Here is a 17283-nt window from a genome sequence, read left to right on the forward strand (position 1 = left end):
CGAACAGAAAAAAGTGGTTCAGAAAGGTGAGATCAGGGGTAAGTTTTCATTTCATTAAACCAGAGCCCTCTGTCTGCACTAACGCTTCTCAGCTCCCGGCTGCCTTAAGGATTGTGGGCAGTCCCGGCTCTGTCCTTCCCTTTCACTATCAGCCCCCCAAAGGGGTCAAGAGGACATTTTGGTACTGGTTTCAAACCTCTATCAGCTGCTGTTGGTAGGCACAGGAGAGGTTAGAGGAGCATCTCTTTATGGCTCTGGGTATCTGGCAGAGATAATGACCCAGGGTCAGTCCCGGGGCCTGGCACTGGACTGGGGTCCCCTCTGCCCTGTCCCCAAGGCAGGGCCCTAACTGGACGCCACGTGAATCCCAAGGGATGGAGCCTTGCAGGGGCTGAGACACAAGGCTCGCATTCCTGTAATCAACCAAACTGCTCCTGTGGGGCCTCCAGACTGATTGTAGTTTCCTTTGTGTGCAACTTAGAATCCGTGCTTCGTATTTGGGTCAGAGCAACGGGAGGGGCACATGACTTACTTTAAAATTAGCCTCAAAATTCATTGTATAACAGCTCCCATTGTCACTAAACGGAAGGCTTCCTGGGAGGATAAACCAGCATTTGTAATTAAGTCTGTCTGGTGGAGTTATCTTGGAGCAAACCCTTTCAGTGTACCAGGACTCAACGTTTCCACCTGTAAAACGGGGTAGCTTTGTGTGAAAGAAAAGAAAGGGCAACAAGAGTAACCACTTCATCCAGACCCCCTTCCCCCAACCACCACCACCACATACACACACACACATATATACACACACACTCACACACAAACTCACATACACACACATACACATATACACACACATGTACACTCACATACACATATATACACACTCACACACAAACTCACATATACACACACACATACACATATACACACAAACTCACACACAAACTCACACATACACACACACATATACACACTCACACAGAAATTCACACTCACATACACATATACACACACTCACAAACTCACATTCACATATACACTCACAGACTCACACACAAACTCACACATATACACACACACAAACTCACATTCACATATACACTCACAGACTCACACACAAACTCACACATATACACACACACAAACTCACACTCACATATACACTCACACACACATACACATATACACACACGGTTATTAGGGTCATCAGCAGATAGAGAAAAACATCCCATCTAGTCCCCAAAAGATAGGACAAAAGCAGAGAAGGAAAGAAATGCTTACTTCCTAGATCAGGCCATCAGCAGAGTCCAGTGTTGATGTTCCGATAGTTTAGTGAGCTTGGAGAATATAGTTTAAGTCTTAAGAAAACAAACTTTTTTAACTATTTCTCCTGGGACAGGGAGATAGTCTTCACACAAATTCAAAATCAGCAAAAAGAAACTAACATAAAAACATCCTGACGGCTCTCTTTCTCCAAGGACAGATAGTTTCCCCAGATCTCTGATTCATCTTGGCAACATCTGCAAATAAACCCCAATGACCTAGAGGCTAAAGAGGTACAAAGAACTATGTGTGACTGTGTGTGCCTAAAATGTTTCTTTATAGCAGGAAAGGGTGTTCCCATGACCCACTGAGTTAGAAGAATAGGCAGTTGTAATTTATACCTCACTTCTGAGGTGGTGATAAGGAGCTGAAGGTTGGGGGAGAGGGTGCTAAAAGAATTGGGCCTCTTTTTTTTTTTTTTTTTTTACATTTTACAGCCTTTCATTAAGCACATAAAACTGTACTATTTCATATATTTCTCCATGAACATTTTGTGAAATTCAGATCGCAGCATATCATTTACAAATCTTTCGTCTTTCTTCCGATCATCTACACCTTTTACACAGTTCTTGAAAACGACATCATCATCCCACCTTCTTTTAACTTTGAAGTTGGCCTGAGGCTGGGATGGGCCAGTGAGATCAAGGAGAGGGTTTCCCCTCAGAATGTTTTCCATACGAATCCTTCCTTCTTCAGCCTTTTGTTCTCCTTCCTTCCTGGCCTGCTCTTCAGCTCCTTCTTTTTTAATTTTTTCCAGCTCTGCAAGAAGAGCTGCAGTATCATCATCATCACTCTCCTCTTCAAAATCTTCATCTTCCTCACCTGTTAGAGGGTCGTGTGCATCGAGGTTGGCAGCGGGAATCTGGTCCAACCAAGGCTTCTTTGACACTGAAGAGGAGGTTGTATGTTCTCGGGTTGGCCGGTCTCTGTTTTTTTCTCTTGCAGCAGCTCTCTCTCTCTCTCTCCCAACTCGCTCCTGAAATCACGGTTCCGAACTTCTCCCGGGGCATCCTGAGTGGTCTGTCTATATTTTATCTTTGCATGAGAGGGTAGGTCTCTGCTTGAATATTGCTTTGAGAGTTGGCTCAAATCACCTTCTCCTTTTCCTCTCCCCCCCTTGCAGGTTCAAAAGTTGGCCTAGCTGCTGTTGTCATCTTCTACGAGTCTGTTTTCCTGCTGCCGCTCACTTTGGCCGTGCTCCGATGCAGTTGCCTCAGGAGATCATACAGACGCCATTATAACTCTTGGTTCCCAGAAACCTCTGCGCCGGGCCTCTTTTTAAGTATGGGGACAAAGAGCACGTGACACTCAGCCAGAAGCCACCCGCCTGGATGAATCAGGCAGGGAGGCTTCCATGAGTGCTTAAAGGAGGTCTTTGTAGTCAGAAAGACCTGGGTCCAACCCCAGCTTACAAGACATGCAAGCTACTTTGCCTGTTTTAACCTCACTTTGCTCATCTGTAATATGGGGATAATAAAAGTACGTATCTTATGAGGCTGTTGTGAGGCTTAAATGAGATAATGCTGGAAAAAAAAAGTGGGGGGATTTTAGCAGAGTGCCCAAGTGGGGGGATTAGTGGCACATAATCAGGCCTAATAAATGCTCAACATATTAGTAATCATTGAGATGAGTCCTAATTTCCTAGGGCTGCCATAACAAATTACCACAAATGTGGTGACTAAAGACAATGGAAATTATTCTCTCACAGTTCTGGGGGCCAGAAGTCTGGAATCAGATGTTGGCAGGGCAGTGCTGCCTCCGAAGGCTCCAGGGGAGACTCCTTTCTTTCTCCTCCAGCTCCAGATGGCTGCCAGCATTCCTCGGCTTGGGGCTGCATCACTCCAACGTCTGCCCCCTGGTCACATGGCCTCTCCTTCTCCTCCCTCTGTCTCTCCTCTGTTTGTCTTATAAGGACACTTCTCCTCTCTCACCCCAGGCCCTGCAAGTGTCGGCAGCTTGCCTGACTGTGATTCTGGGTCTCCATCTATAACACAGGGAAACCTCTGCGCTTAATGAGAGTTTTCTTGATTTAGAACGTCTTTCTTGGGACCTCCCTGGTGGCACAGTGGTTAAGACTCTGAGCTCACAATGGAGGGAGCCTGGGTTCAATCCCCGGTCAGGGAACTAGGTCCCACGTGCATGCCACAACTAAGAGTTTGCATGCCACAACTAAGGAGCCCGCCTGCCGCAGCTAAGACCCAGCGCAACCAAATAAATAAATCAAATATTTTTTTTTAAAAAAATGATAGAATGTCTTTCTTTGTCCCTTTGGCAGGATGACGCCTTGCCCATCCAGGAACAGGATTAGCACTGTTGGTCTTCCAGGGTCCTCAAAGGAAGTTCACAGAAATGCATGCAGCAGACCATGTGTAGCTTTGGGGAACGGCATCTCCTAAACTAGCAGCCTTGGGCCATTGGAGCTTGAAACTCAGGAGAGCCCTCAGAGGTCCGCCCTCACTCGTAAAAGCGCACAGCTTTGGTTCACCTCTGCGGCCCCCTCATCATCTAGGTCCTAAAGTTATAAATGAACAGGCTCGTCCAGCAGGATGCACAGAGGCAGCTAGGTACGACCTCGTCTAACTGCCCATTTTACTCTTTCCTTTCCTCACTTAGAATATTTCTAAACTACCTTTCACTCATTCCTACAGAATCATTGCCTTTGTTTTCGACCATGTGTTGTATGAAATTCTGATTCTGCTGGTATAAAGTTTAGGATCTCTTGAGACTCCCCTGGTGGTCCAGTGGCTAAGACTCCACGCTTCCAATGCAGGGGGCCCGGGTTTGATCCCTGGTCAGGGAACTAGATCCCACATGCCGCAACGAAGATCCTGCGCACAGCAACGAAGATCCCGCGTGCCTCAACTAAGACCTGGTGCAGTCAAATAAATAAATACATATTTTTTTTTAAATAAGAAAGTTTAGTATCTCTCATGGTTAGGGACTCCCCAGTGCCGCATCTGAGTCCCAAGGTTTTCACGTGTGAACGTCTGTCTCCTGGAATACGTGGGATGCAGAGTGGGAGGTGGAGATTGGCCTCCCTGGGCTGGGCAGGTGCTCGCTGGGCTCCCTGCTGGGTGGGCCCAGGGCTGCAGATCACATGCCATCTGCTCTCCCAGCCTTGCTCCTGATCCACCCAGAGGGACTTGCTATTCTAATTCACCCACCAAAGATGCACTCTTTCCGATCTAAACCAACTAATCTGTGTCGGCTTGACGTGGCCCTGCTTGGGTCCCAGAATCTCCACCGTCCTCCTTTTCTCCCTCCTTTACAAACCAGGGGTCAGAAGAGCTGGCAGTGAAATAAGATAATAGATCCTAAGCTGTTTATACTGCAAACAAGCCTGTCACCTGCCCAGGTGAATTGCCTTTTGAAGCCTGTTCTTGTAACCCCTGAACAAATGATCCTGAGCTCTCCTGACCTGGAGGCCAAGTTAGAGACCAACATGCAAACCAGCTGGACTCTCCTGGTGGCTCCTTGATAGCCCGAAAGCTCCAGCCAAAGGACCTGGCAAAGGCTCCCTCACTGAGGGTCCTGGCAGGCTGAGAAACTCTGCAGGTTCTCAGGCTTCACCTACTGGCTCGCTGCTTCTCCTCGCTGGTTTCCAGTCTACACCAGTGGTTCTCAACTGGGGATGTTGCCCCTCAAGGGACATTTAGCAATGCCTGGGGACATTTTTGGTTGTGACAACATGAGGAAGGGTGCTCCCAGCATCAGATGGGTATAATGCAGGGATGCAGCTAATCTTCCTACAACACACAGGACAGCCGCAGGATAACAAAGAGTTACATGGTCCCAAACGCCAACAGTGCTGAGGCTGAGAGAGACTCCGTGTATACCTGCACTTGGATCTGTTTACTGGAATTTGGTTCTTCCTGTCTTATTGAAACCGAGCAGGACCCTGTGGGGCTCCTGGGCGAGGAAGCCTTTCTGTTCTCCATTTTCTTGTTTGTAGGGAACAGAATCCAGCCTCCACGACCTTCCCTGAGCTCCAAAGGGCGATTCGAACAGTTGCTAATCAAGGGGAGAGCAGCCAGGAACCACCTGAGGCCAGGAACCAGAGAAGCTCACCAAGAAGGTTACCTGTGACCAGATTAGAGGAGTGCAGGCCCTGCACACACCCTAATCCTGTCAGCAATCCCACCCTTGAACTACTGCTATAAAACTCATCAAATCTTCCCACAGGAGCCCGCTGTGGCCCCCTTTGCCTGGAAAAGCAGTAAAGCTATTCTTTTCTACTTCACCCAAAACTCTGTCTCCGAGATTCCATTCGGCACTGGCGCACAGAGGTCACGTTTTCGGCATCATCATTGACCCTTGGACTGATGCTTTGGCCACCCTTGGTCCCAAGCCCACTCTCACCTCGGATGTAAATACCAAGCACCTTTCCATTCCACAGCCCAAAACCACTAAACAAAGGCAAGGCTGCCCTCACCTCACCGGGTTCCTGTAAATTCTTCCAAACGCTGTCTGGGGCTCTGTGATGATTTCAGACCATGCTTGGGGCTCCCCCTACAGCCTTCCACCCCTGAAAGCCAAGCAAGGCCCTGCAGCACTGACTTAGTTAATGCTAATACAGTCTTGTTTTTTAAAGGATGTGAGTTTTAGATGTTTAGTTCTGTTTTGTGAAGGGATGATACGTAACAGAAAAAAGCAATCCCACGCCAAGCCTCCATTCTGCTCAGTGCTTCTAACACGGTTAATTAGTGTTGTCCTATTTTTGTTCATGTTGTCACTTATCTCCTTCCTTGGATTTTTTTTCGTATCAACTCTCCCTACCTCTTTGTACCCCGCAAATTATTAAGCCTAATTTCAATTTTTCGTAACATCCTTTAGTTTCTCAACCCCTGCACTTCTTTAAACAATAGATTTCATCCATATGGCAGGCAGAATAATGCTCACCCCGACTCCCAAAGATGTCCACACCCTAATCCCCAGAACTTGTGATGTGTTACCTTACATGGCAAAGCAGCAGATGTGGTTAAGTTAGGGACCTTGGGGGGCTGGTAATCCTGGATTATGCCCAACCAATGCCCAACCCAATCACATGTTTCCTTAAAAAGGGAGACCTTCTCCCAGCTGTGATCAGAGAGGCAGACGTGACAGGGGAGGGTGGTCACTGAGATGCAGTGTTGCTGGTTTTGAAGATGGGCTGGTGGGGGGGTGGGGGGGAGCCACGAGCCAAGGGATGTGGGCAGCCCTTTAGAAACTGGAAGATGCATGGAAGTGGACTCTCTCCCAGGGCCTCCAGAAAAGGATACAGCCTTGCTGACACCTTGGTTGAGCCCAGTAAGACCCAAGTCGGAGCTCTGATCTCCAGGACTCAATTTGTTGTTGTTTTAAGCCACCGAGTTTGTGGCAATTGTTAGGCAGCCACAGGAAACTAGGGCAATCCCACATTTTCCATCCTTCTTATTCATTAAGGTATTCCTTTCCTCTTAAAACTATTCTCGACTTCTAAAAGTCTTTTCTATCTTAAGCCTTTTTATTTCTTGTCTCCCATTAGCAAAGAGTTATCCAGACATTCCTTCCTGATGTTTCTAAGAGCTGTGAAGTGGCAGGTTTCTAGTTTGTTGGGGTGCAGCCTGGTGATAGCCTACAGATCTCACTTCGCAAATGAGAGCAGGAACTTCAGAGAGGGCAAGCCCTTGTCAAGTTCACTCTGTTATCAGACAGCAGACCAGAACCACACCCCATGTCCTGACTCGCCAACTCCTCCTATTTTCATTTCTTTCCCCATAGAAAAAAATTGGACTATCTCATTGATTCGAGAAGAGCATACTTACTTTTTCTGACTATGGGGGCTCTGAAAATATGCTCCTAATTGATACTGTATGGATCAGGGTTTCCTGGCAAAAGTCCCAAGGAAATTAGTTCAGGGAGATACTCCAGGAAAATTGTTTTAAAGCTTCTGCTGTCAAATAACTTGGGAAACACAGCATGTTTAAGCTTGTCTTGGAAAGTCATTATATACGTAAGCATAATAAAACTTCAGAGAAGTCCCATAAAAAGAAACAAGTTCTGGGGCTTCCCTGGTGGCGCAGTGGTTGAGAGGCCGCCTGCCGATGCAGGGGACGCGGGTTCATGCCCCAGGAAGATCCCACATGCCGCAGAGTGGCTAGGCCCGTGAGCCATGGCCGCTGGGCCTACGCGTCTGGAGCCTGTGCTCCGCAACGGGAGAGGCCACAACAGTGAGAGGGCCGCGAACTGCAAAAAAAAAAAAAAAAAAAAAAAAAGAAACAAGTTCTAACCCAGAGTTTACCTTTTTCGTATCATACCCATTTGCCTTCAACAAGAAATGCTGGTGTGGAAAGTCTCTCCATGTGCTTCCTTTGGCCCTTCAGCTATTGTGTAGTTGGTTTAGTTCAGGATGTGGACTTGGCCTGAGTACACAGTGTGGGATCTTTGGGAGTTGAGCAGGTGAATGCTGAGACAGACTGCTGGTTACCACCCATTCTTCCTTTTTTCCTTATTAACTGAACCCCATTTTATTTGGGTCAACAAGCGTTGAGCTAAAACTATGATTTCTCTCAGACTCCTTCGAAGTTATATGTGGCCATAGACATAGTTCTGGCCAATGAGATGGGAACAGAAGTCTATAGAGGAGCTTCCAGAAAAGCTCCCACATGCATATCCTCTTCATCTTTCATCTTCTTCCTGCCTAGAGTACAGAGGCAATACCTGGAGGTGCAGCAGCCATCTTGTGACTGTGAGGTCAATAACCATTTACCAAGGGTGGCAGAGAAGAAAGCTAGCAAGAGCCTGAGCCCCTGGTCGTGTGGAATCATCTCACCAGCTTTGGGCAGCTTCTGGTCTACTGGAGAATGTGAGAAAATAATAAACTGCTGTCGGGTTAAGCTTCTGTGGTCAAGTTTCTTTCCATGCCATCGAACATCTTTCTGACTGAATCGTGGTTCAATATTTACTTCTGAGGCTCATAGAATTTTGCTCTGTGAGTATAGTCTTGGCTTTCTTTATGAAAGGCAATTACTGGGGAGAGTATAAGACATTGACAGAGCAGTCCAGCACCAGCGTCAAGTCACCCAAGTCAGTGGTTCTCTAAGTTTGACCCCAGACTAGCAGCATTAGCCAGACTTGGCATCTTCCTAGAAATGCATATTCTTGGGACTTCCCTGGTGGTCCAGTGGTTAGGACTCCACGCTCCCAATGCAGGGGGCCCGGGTTCAATCCCTGGTCAGAGAACTAGATCCCACATACCGCAACTAGAGCCCGCAAATCGCAACTAAATATCCCGCACGCGGCAATGAAGATCCCGCGTGCCACAACTAAGACCCAGTGCAGCCAAATAAATAATTTTTTAAAAAAAGAAGAAAAGAAAGAAATTCACATTCTCAGGCCCCACCCCAGATCTGCTGAATCTGAGACTCTGGGGGTGGAGTCCAACAATCTGTGTTTTAGCAAGCCATCTTGGTGATTCTCAGGTACACTGAAGTCTGAGAGTCACTGACAAGTTAAATATGTTACCTTCAGTGAGTTCAAACCCAAGGCAGGAAACACTTTGAACAAAACAATTGCGTCTGAACAGTAAGACCCATGCCAACAGCTAACAGATCACAGGCTCTCTGGCAAGAGGTGTCCTGCCGTGCCCTGACAACTCAAACTGAGATAGCAGTAAAGGTAACGACACAAAGAAGCACCACCACTTGACAGCAACGTTAATCGTGGCTCATGTCAGGATACAAAGGGGCCACGGTTGCAATTTTGACAGGAAACCTTCACTTTTATTTTTCTTAAATTTTTATTGGAGTATAGTTGATTTACAATGTTGTGTTAGTTTCAGGTGTACAGCAAAGTGATGCAGTTATACATATATATCTCCACTCTTTTTTTCTTTTTTAGATTCTTTTCCCATATAGGTCATTACAGAGTACTGAGTAGAGTTCCCTGTGCTATACAGTAGGTTCTTATTAGTTATCTATTTTATATACAGTAGTGTGTATATGTCAGTCCCAATCTTCCAATTTATCCCTCCCCCGTTCACTCTACTTTTCTTTGGTTACAGATTATTCTCTTGCCTCCAACTCTGATTGCAACCAGATCAGAGCAGAGATAGGATTTACATAAAGCTCAGCAATTTAAAAAAAAATTTTTTTTTTTTTTGGCCACACTGCGCTGCATGTGGGATCCTAGTTCCCCGACCAAGGATGGAACCCTCACGCCCTGCAGTGGAAGCATGGAGTCTTAACCACTGGACCGCCAGGGAATTCCCTAAAATGTGTATATGCATTTAAGAGCAGGGTTGGGATGAGTGTGTGATTGGAAATGATCAGTGTGTTTGGAAATGTTATGAGGATGCTTCAGGGTCTAAGTGAGATCACTTTCAACTTGAGATCTCTAAACCCACTCTGTGCCGTCCCAAGGTGCCTACTTTCCTCCTTCAGTTAAACAACCAACAATACTGATCACTCTCAGTTTTCCAAAGACTTATACTCTTGTTTCACGAGAGTCCCAGGAGGCTGGTCTTTGTAGTGGACATTTGTTGAATTCTTGGAAGCAGAGGGGACAGGAGGTCCCTCTGCTGTGGAACTTTCAGGGCACAGAAGCAGTTGAGAGTTACTCAGAGTGACAGCGTGGTGCTGAGAATTCAGCTCTGGCAACAATATCCAGTGTCCAGTGGACGTGATGTCAATACCAGTTTCCCAACCAAACCCATCCTGAGGCTTCAACCTTGCATGACCTTTCTTGCTCCCAGGCCTCCCTTGATTCCTACACACCTTATGAGCCTCAGTATATGGCCCTCCTTTCTATTATGTGAGTTGCCCCAAATTCATCCAATAAGTTCCCCTTTTGCCTAAGTAAGCCAGAGTCATTTTCTGTTGCTTGCAACCAAGAAGTGTGACTAACGCAATATCATTACCATCTTTTTCAGATGAAGAAACCAAGACCTGGAGATTAAGCAACTTCTGAAACATGTGGTAACCAGCCTCCAAGACGGTCCCCAATGATCCTCTCCTCTTGGGTGTTCATACCTTTGTGTAATCTCCCCCCACACTGAATCAAGCCTGATGTGTAGAGTATGACACAGGTAAGCCTGCTCACCCCACCTGCCTGTTCCTTCCTGTGGACACCACAATAAAGACTCTTGCCCACGTGTTTCCCTTATAACCTCTGCCTCCTGACCGACCCAGTGCTTTCCCATGTAGTGGAAGTACCCCTCCTCAGAATCTGTAAGTATAACAAGCTATCTTTTCATTGGCAGTCATCTCCTGATCTGTTGGCCTTGCTATACCTAAGTAATAATAAAACCTTTATTTAAAACCAAGGCCACTCAAGCAGCCCCGGGAAGTAGCCCAGGTGAGAGGGGCTGAGGGTTCCCTCCAGCCCCAGGTGAGCCTTCAGATGAACAGCAGCCCTGGTCAGCACCTGTTTACAGTCTCCTGAGAGGAAGAAATCTAAGCCAGAGCTGCCCATCCAAACCAATCACAAATTTGCAGCCCACAGAAACTGAGAGATATTACATGCTTGGTGTTTTTTTTGTTTGTTTTTTTGCGGTATGTGGGCCTCTCACTGCTGTGGCCTCTCCCATTGAGGAGCACAGGCTCCACATGCGCAGGCTCAGTGGCCACGGCTCACGGGTGCAGCCGCTCCGCGGCATGTGGGATCTTCCCGGACCGGGGCACGAACCCGTGTCCCCTGCATCGGCAGGCGGACTCTCAACCACTGCGCCACCAGGGAAGCCTGAGACATTTATTTTTAATGTTGTTTAATTAGGCTTTCAAGCTCCATCCTTAAAACGTTTTATTTATCAAAACAGGCCAAAAGTCCAGCTAATAATATTGTCAGCCACTTTTGTTGCTCTCCAGTAAATTACATAGAAAATTATTAAGAGTAATTCTCAATTTTCCAAGTGACCGGAACAATTAGGGACTTCAAGTCTCCAGTTCAAGAGTTCATTGGACTCATTACTTCAAAGAGAGTAGAAATAAGCTTCCTGGGATTATCTTTCTAAAATAACTCTTCTAACAGCTGACGTGCAGAACTGACTTTGTACTCGGATCCACATGACTGGGTGCGATGGACTTAGTGGTCCTGGGAGAATATTCCAAGTTTTGGCTTCTTAGAGGATTTTTCATTCTTGGTTTCTCGGTTTGTTTGAAGGGGTCAAAGGGGAGCCTCATATGCCAACTGAATGGGTCTCTTTATCATCATTTTCTGTCGCTTTCCTTTACAAGATTCATTATGACTTTGGAAATGTGCTAACATCTGTCTTAAGGGACTCTATTTAATAAAGATGAAATCTGGTAAGTGGCTCTAGGGGACTCTGCGTGTGTCTGTGTGTGTGTGTGTGTGTGGTGTGTTGGGGGTGGACAGGGTGGGGGAAGAAGATACATTTTGGAGTTGCAATTGTAGCCCTTGGAACAAAAAAGGATGTTTAGTATATACCCATAATAAATGTGGTCTTCATTATTTTAAGTTATTATTATCCCAAGAAAAATAATTTAAAGCATTCAATTCACAGGTTAAATAAATGATCCACAGAAGATAAACAAAAGCAGTCTGTTCGGTAACTATCATTACTTCCCCCACTAATTTTCAGGTTGCCAAATGACTATCAGGAAAATAGTTTTAAGGACTTCCCTGGCAGTCCAGAGGTTAAGACTCCGCACTTCCACTGCAGGGGGCACGGGTTCAATCCCTGGTCAGGGAACTAAGATCTCACATGCCACGCAGTGCGACCAAAAAGCATATATATATATACACACACACATATATACATATATGTTAGTCAAACAAACTATTTAAGGTTTATTTGTCCTCACCCATTTAGGCACACGAGTAAGCTAAAGTGGGCTAGAAACAAGATGAACAACAAACTCTGATTAAACAATTCATTCATCAAACGCGGACACTTGCTATGGGACAGGAACTTGTGCTACTATAAAAGACACAGGAAAAGGAAGAGTCTTGATTCAGTGTCACACAGTAGTAGAGTGTGCATGGGAACACACCTGCGAGGTACCAATCCTGATTTGAGCAAGGAGATAGTCCAGGAATGCTCTCAGGAGGAGGTGACATTGAGCTAGAAGCGGAGGGACTGGTCAGTGTGAGGCAGACATGAAGGTAAAGGGAGCAGGAAGAATAAAGGTTTGGAGGTGCAGGGGTGGGGCAGGTTCCAGGACCTCAGAGTCAATATGAGGCATCAGGACGGAGGGAGGAGATGGATGGATGCAGGGGTCCAAGGGCCGGCTCCTGCGGGGCTGCACCTGCCTTGCCAGGCCAGACTAAATCCTGAGAGAAGTGGGAGCTATTGAAGAAAGCATTTCAAGCAGATAAGATTTATTTTGGGTTTACTGGCAGAGTGGGGAAGTTGATGTTTGCATGTGTGTGTGTGTGTGTGCGTGTGTGTGTGTGTGTGTGTGTGAGATTAACCTTGCACAATCTTCTTAAGCTTAGTAAATACAAATACAATACAAGGTACTTAAGATGGAAAGCACCAACACACCGTGTCATACACTATTGCAACATTCTCTTCATTCACATAGCACATGAGGATGAATGTATTCTCACCAAATATCTCCTTCTTTAACATGTGAGCAGAGTCGTTGTTTGGTGGGAGAGAGAGAAAGTAAAAGTGACGCCAAGCTTCAGTGACCTTCTTTTTTTAAATTTCATTTTATTTTATATTTTGAGGTTTCACATTTTGCTTTTTTATTATTTATTTATTTATTTTTGTGGTACGCGGGCCTCTCCCGTTGCGGAGCACAGGCTCCGGACTCGCAGGCTCAGCGGCCATGGCTCATGGACCCAGCCACTCTGCGGCATGTGGGATCTTCCCGGACCGGGACACGAACCCATGTCTCCTGCATCGGCAGGCGGACGCTCAACCACTGTGCCACCAGGGAAGCCCTGCTTTTTTATTTTTTTAATTGAAGGATAGTCAACATACAATATTATATTAGTTTCAGGTGTACAACATAGTTTTTCGACATCTATATGCGTTAGGAATTGGTCACCAGGAAGTTTAATAATCATCTGTCACCACACAAAGTTATTGCAATGTTACTATGTTCCGCATGCTGTACATTACATCCCCATGACTTATTTCTTTATTTTCTAAATGGAGGTTTGTACCTCTTCATCCTAGTTTGCTCCTCCCCCACCCACCTCCCCTCTGGCAGCCACTAGTTTGTTCTCTGTATCTCAGTCTGTTTCTGTTTTGTTATGTTTGTTCTTTTGATGTCTTAGATTCTACATATAAGGGAAATCATACAGTATTTATCTTTCTCTGTTCAGTGACCTTCATTTGTCTCAAATGTGGTTTCACCGCTGATGTTTCATCCCAGCATTTCACACTGGCCTCCTCAAACTTTTTTTATCAAAGTCGTAACAACCATCATGTCGAAGTGACCTTAAAAACTGTACAGAAGGCACCTTTTGGGGACAATATGTGCATGGGGAAAAAAATCTCTTTGTCCCCCTTCTCCCCACCCATCTGTGCTTCTGCCTAAAAGCATTTGTATTTCAGAGCCTAACACTCTGTTCTTTAGATCTTAGGTGCCAATTTTCATTTTCAGAAGCCATACCAGAGAAACTGAGAAATCCCTTTTTTGACTTGACTCCTTGGAGCTTTGTAAAGAATGAATGTCAGATTCAGGCTTTATTTAAACCCTGCTTTAGTTCATTAAAAGACAAATTCTGTCTATTTAAAATTTTAATCATTACATGTCAAGAGCCACCATAACCAGACTCAGTACAACTTTAAAACACATCAGCTGATTTGGGCAGGTCACCAAATGCATCCGTTTTTCATTGCATTTAATCTCAAATATCTTTTAGATTTTGCATTTAAGGGTCACCAAATGCATCCATTTTTCATTGCATTTAATCTCAAACATCATTTTTGGCTTTCTTTTTTATAAAATTTATTTATTTTATTTATTTATTTTTGGCTGCATTGGGTCTTCATTGTTGCACGCGGGCTTTCTCTGGTTGCAGCAAGCGGGGGCTACTCTTCGTTGCGGTGCGTGGGCTTCTCATTGCAGTGGCTTCTCTCGTTGCGGAGCACGGGCTCCAGGTGCGCAGGCTTCAGTAGTTGTGGCTCGCGGGCTCTAGAGTGCAGGCTCAGTAGTTGTGGCACACGGGCTTAGCTGCTCCGTGACATGTGGGATCTTCCCAGACCAGGGCTCAAACCCATGTCCCCTGCATTAGCAGGTGGATTCTTAACCACTGTGCCACAAGTGAAGCCCCATTTCTGGCTTTCTTACTGGTCACCACAGTCACATCTTAAAAAAGAAAAAAGAAACAATACATTTAATCAGATAAGTCAATGTTAGGAACTAGTCACTGGTCACATAGAGCGTGTTTTTATGTTGTAGGCACAAGCACTCCCCAAATGTAACTATTTGTGTGTAGTTTTCTCTTAAGAAAATTTACCTGAAAGATGATCATAGATTTTGAACTCCATGAAAGAAAATTCTAATTTTCCCTCTGAGATTTATTTTTTTAAGATTAGTAAAGAATGTTTTAACAAAAATGAACCACAGAATGAAGTTAGATTTTTAAAGTATTTTTAAGATCTGTAAGTAAACAGTGACTTCACCTGCCTACTCTATGAAAGACCGTGGAAGTTTTAAATGAACCCCCCAATGCTGAGCTGTGTGTCCCTTTATCCCTTTACCCCAGCCTCTGCATTTTAATGACATAAGTCAAGTAATGCTATCATCTGTTTGAAGATCCAATGATGTCACTTTTTCTAAACAAAGGACGAGTTAGACTGGATTTTAAGCATTACTAGAGGTTTATCTCACAAGGTTCTCCCAACCTAATGGTTCTGGAGACCTAATGGAGCTGATTTTAATAGGAGGGGTGGAGGTGGGGGCAGAAGATGGAGAGTTGGGGTTCGGGGAAGGAGGCGGATTGAAAAGGATTAAAAAAAAAAAAAAGGACATGTGGTCTCTGTCTGGGTTGAAAGTGCACTCGCTTCTTGCCTCCCCAGAAACAATTGGAGAGGAAACATGGGTTAATGTTAGGGAGACACTAGGAGTTAATCATTCAGGGTACAGATGAAAGCAAGAAGGAATTCTAAAAATTGTGCCCTCCCTTTCAAAACTGAAGCCGTTTGCAAGAAGCAGAATGGAAGAGCTTATTAGCTTGACTCCTTTGCCCTCTGCAGCAGGTGCTCCCAGGTGAAATTCTGGCATTTCGTAAAGTGAGAGTTCGCTCTGCAAAATCAGAAGAATCGAGGGCATCGAAGAACAGCCATCAGGTGAGTTTGGCACAAAACTAAGTCAAAATTCCACGTTTGTGTCAGGGGCTCCTCGACCTCCCCCATCCTCGTTGCCCTCCACAGAGGTCACTGAAAAGAAGTCAGACAGACAGAGCTGCCACTGACAGAGCTGCCGTCCTCATGGGCCACTGCTCTGTCATCCTGCAGCATCAGTAGCTTTGGGAGGAGCAAGGGAGGGTTGCCAAGGCATTCGATTGTATGTCCACTTCCATTCTATTTTCAGTGCCCTTTATGCAAAAGAGGCGCTGCTGCAGCCCCACTTCCTCTTAAGAAGCTTGCCACCCAGATCCGCCCCGCGCCTTTCCACAAACCCTGCGAATTGCTTTACTCCCTATGGCCGACCGACCCCATGGCTGGCGCTATGAAGTGGATCCCTTCCTTCTTTCTTCTCCTCCTTCCTATGTCTTCCTGCCCTCAAACAATTTCAGCCCTGTACTTGATGCTAGAGATACAAGGAAGACCAGAACATTCCCTGCCCTCAGATCCTTCTCAGTCCAGTGAAGGAGACATAAACTGAGGTCTGAGAACTCTGACTAATAAAGCAGCATGTCGCAGAGCTCCAGCTCATATGGAAAGTAGAACTGACGTCTTCTGACTCATAGCAAAACCTCCATCACAGCGCCACATACGAAACAAGCTATTTATACATGGATGAGTTCCATTAACAGATTTATCGTTTCAGAAAAGGCCATTGGTGCCAAGATAGCAACATTTCAACTACTACCTTATCTTCCTCCCACTTGCTAAAGGAAGACTTTATCTGAAAGAATATGTTCCCCCACGGCTAAAGAGGCTGCCCAAAGGACACAGGCTTTTCTTACCGACAGGTGTGCAGCACATGTGGGTAAGGCCCTTCCTTCAGCATAGGGACCACACCCGACACTGTCACTCATGAGCTCCTGAGGCAGATGGAGAGGCAAGGCCTGGCCAGCCAGTGCCACCTTCTGGAGGGGCCAGGGCCTTGCAGGTGTTGTGGTTGGTGGCGCAGTAGAAGCAAATGTCAGGCCTTCCAGGAAATTCTTCCCTTTGTATACAACAGAGTGTCCTAATGCATCTGGGCTTTTAGCGGTTGGGCACATAGCAGCATCAGGAAATTGAATTAGGGGACGGATGCCAGAGATCAGGAGAGGTACCAGAAACACCGAGAAGCTTACAAGTTTACAGATAGCCTGGTGACACAAAATCAGAGAAAACATTAGGGACCTTTATTTAGTTCCTTATGAACAACTCTCAAATCTTTCTGATTTCAGATGTTACAAATTCATCCCACCAACATTGGACCTGTGAGTCTCAGAGAAAACAAGTCTCCATTGCTTGAGGAACGACTACTTCATTTACTGTCTTTCAACCCTACCCTGCTGCAAACTGTCAGGTCCCTACCCCTTTCTCTTCCTTACAGATCCAAAAATGGTTCTGTAAAGCACAGTTTGAAAACCACTGCCATGGTACATTACTGGGAAATTTGTTCATGTGTTAAAACTCAAACATCACTTCCATTTCAAAGATCACCTCCTCAATGTTTTGGTTAGCTATAGCTGTGTAACAAACTACCCAAAACATAGTGGTTCAAAACAACATGGATTTTATTTGCTCCCAGCACTGTCACTTATTAGCAATGTCAATGTGTATGATTCCATGAGGCAGGAATTCAGGACAGCTCAGTGGAATACTCCTCCTCTATGTGGGGTCAGCTGGGGTCATCAGGTGTCTGGGCT

At 45.6% G+C, this 17283-nt stretch overlaps 1 pseudogene; it reads right to left on the reverse strand.

Annotated features, from left to right (window-relative positions):
* Nucleotides 1-1786: 1786 nt before the first annotated feature.
* On the reverse strand, nt 1787-2477 carry LOC132431490 (spliceosome-associated protein CWC15 homolog pseudogene; annotated as a pseudogene).
* Nucleotides 2478-17283: the final 14806 nt, after the last annotated feature.

The sequence above is a fragment of the Delphinus delphis genome, chromosome 10 (assembly GCF_949987515.2).
Source record: "Delphinus delphis chromosome 10, mDelDel1.2, whole genome shotgun sequence".
Classification (NCBI taxonomy): domain Eukaryota; kingdom Metazoa; phylum Chordata; class Mammalia; order Artiodactyla; family Delphinidae; genus Delphinus; species Delphinus delphis.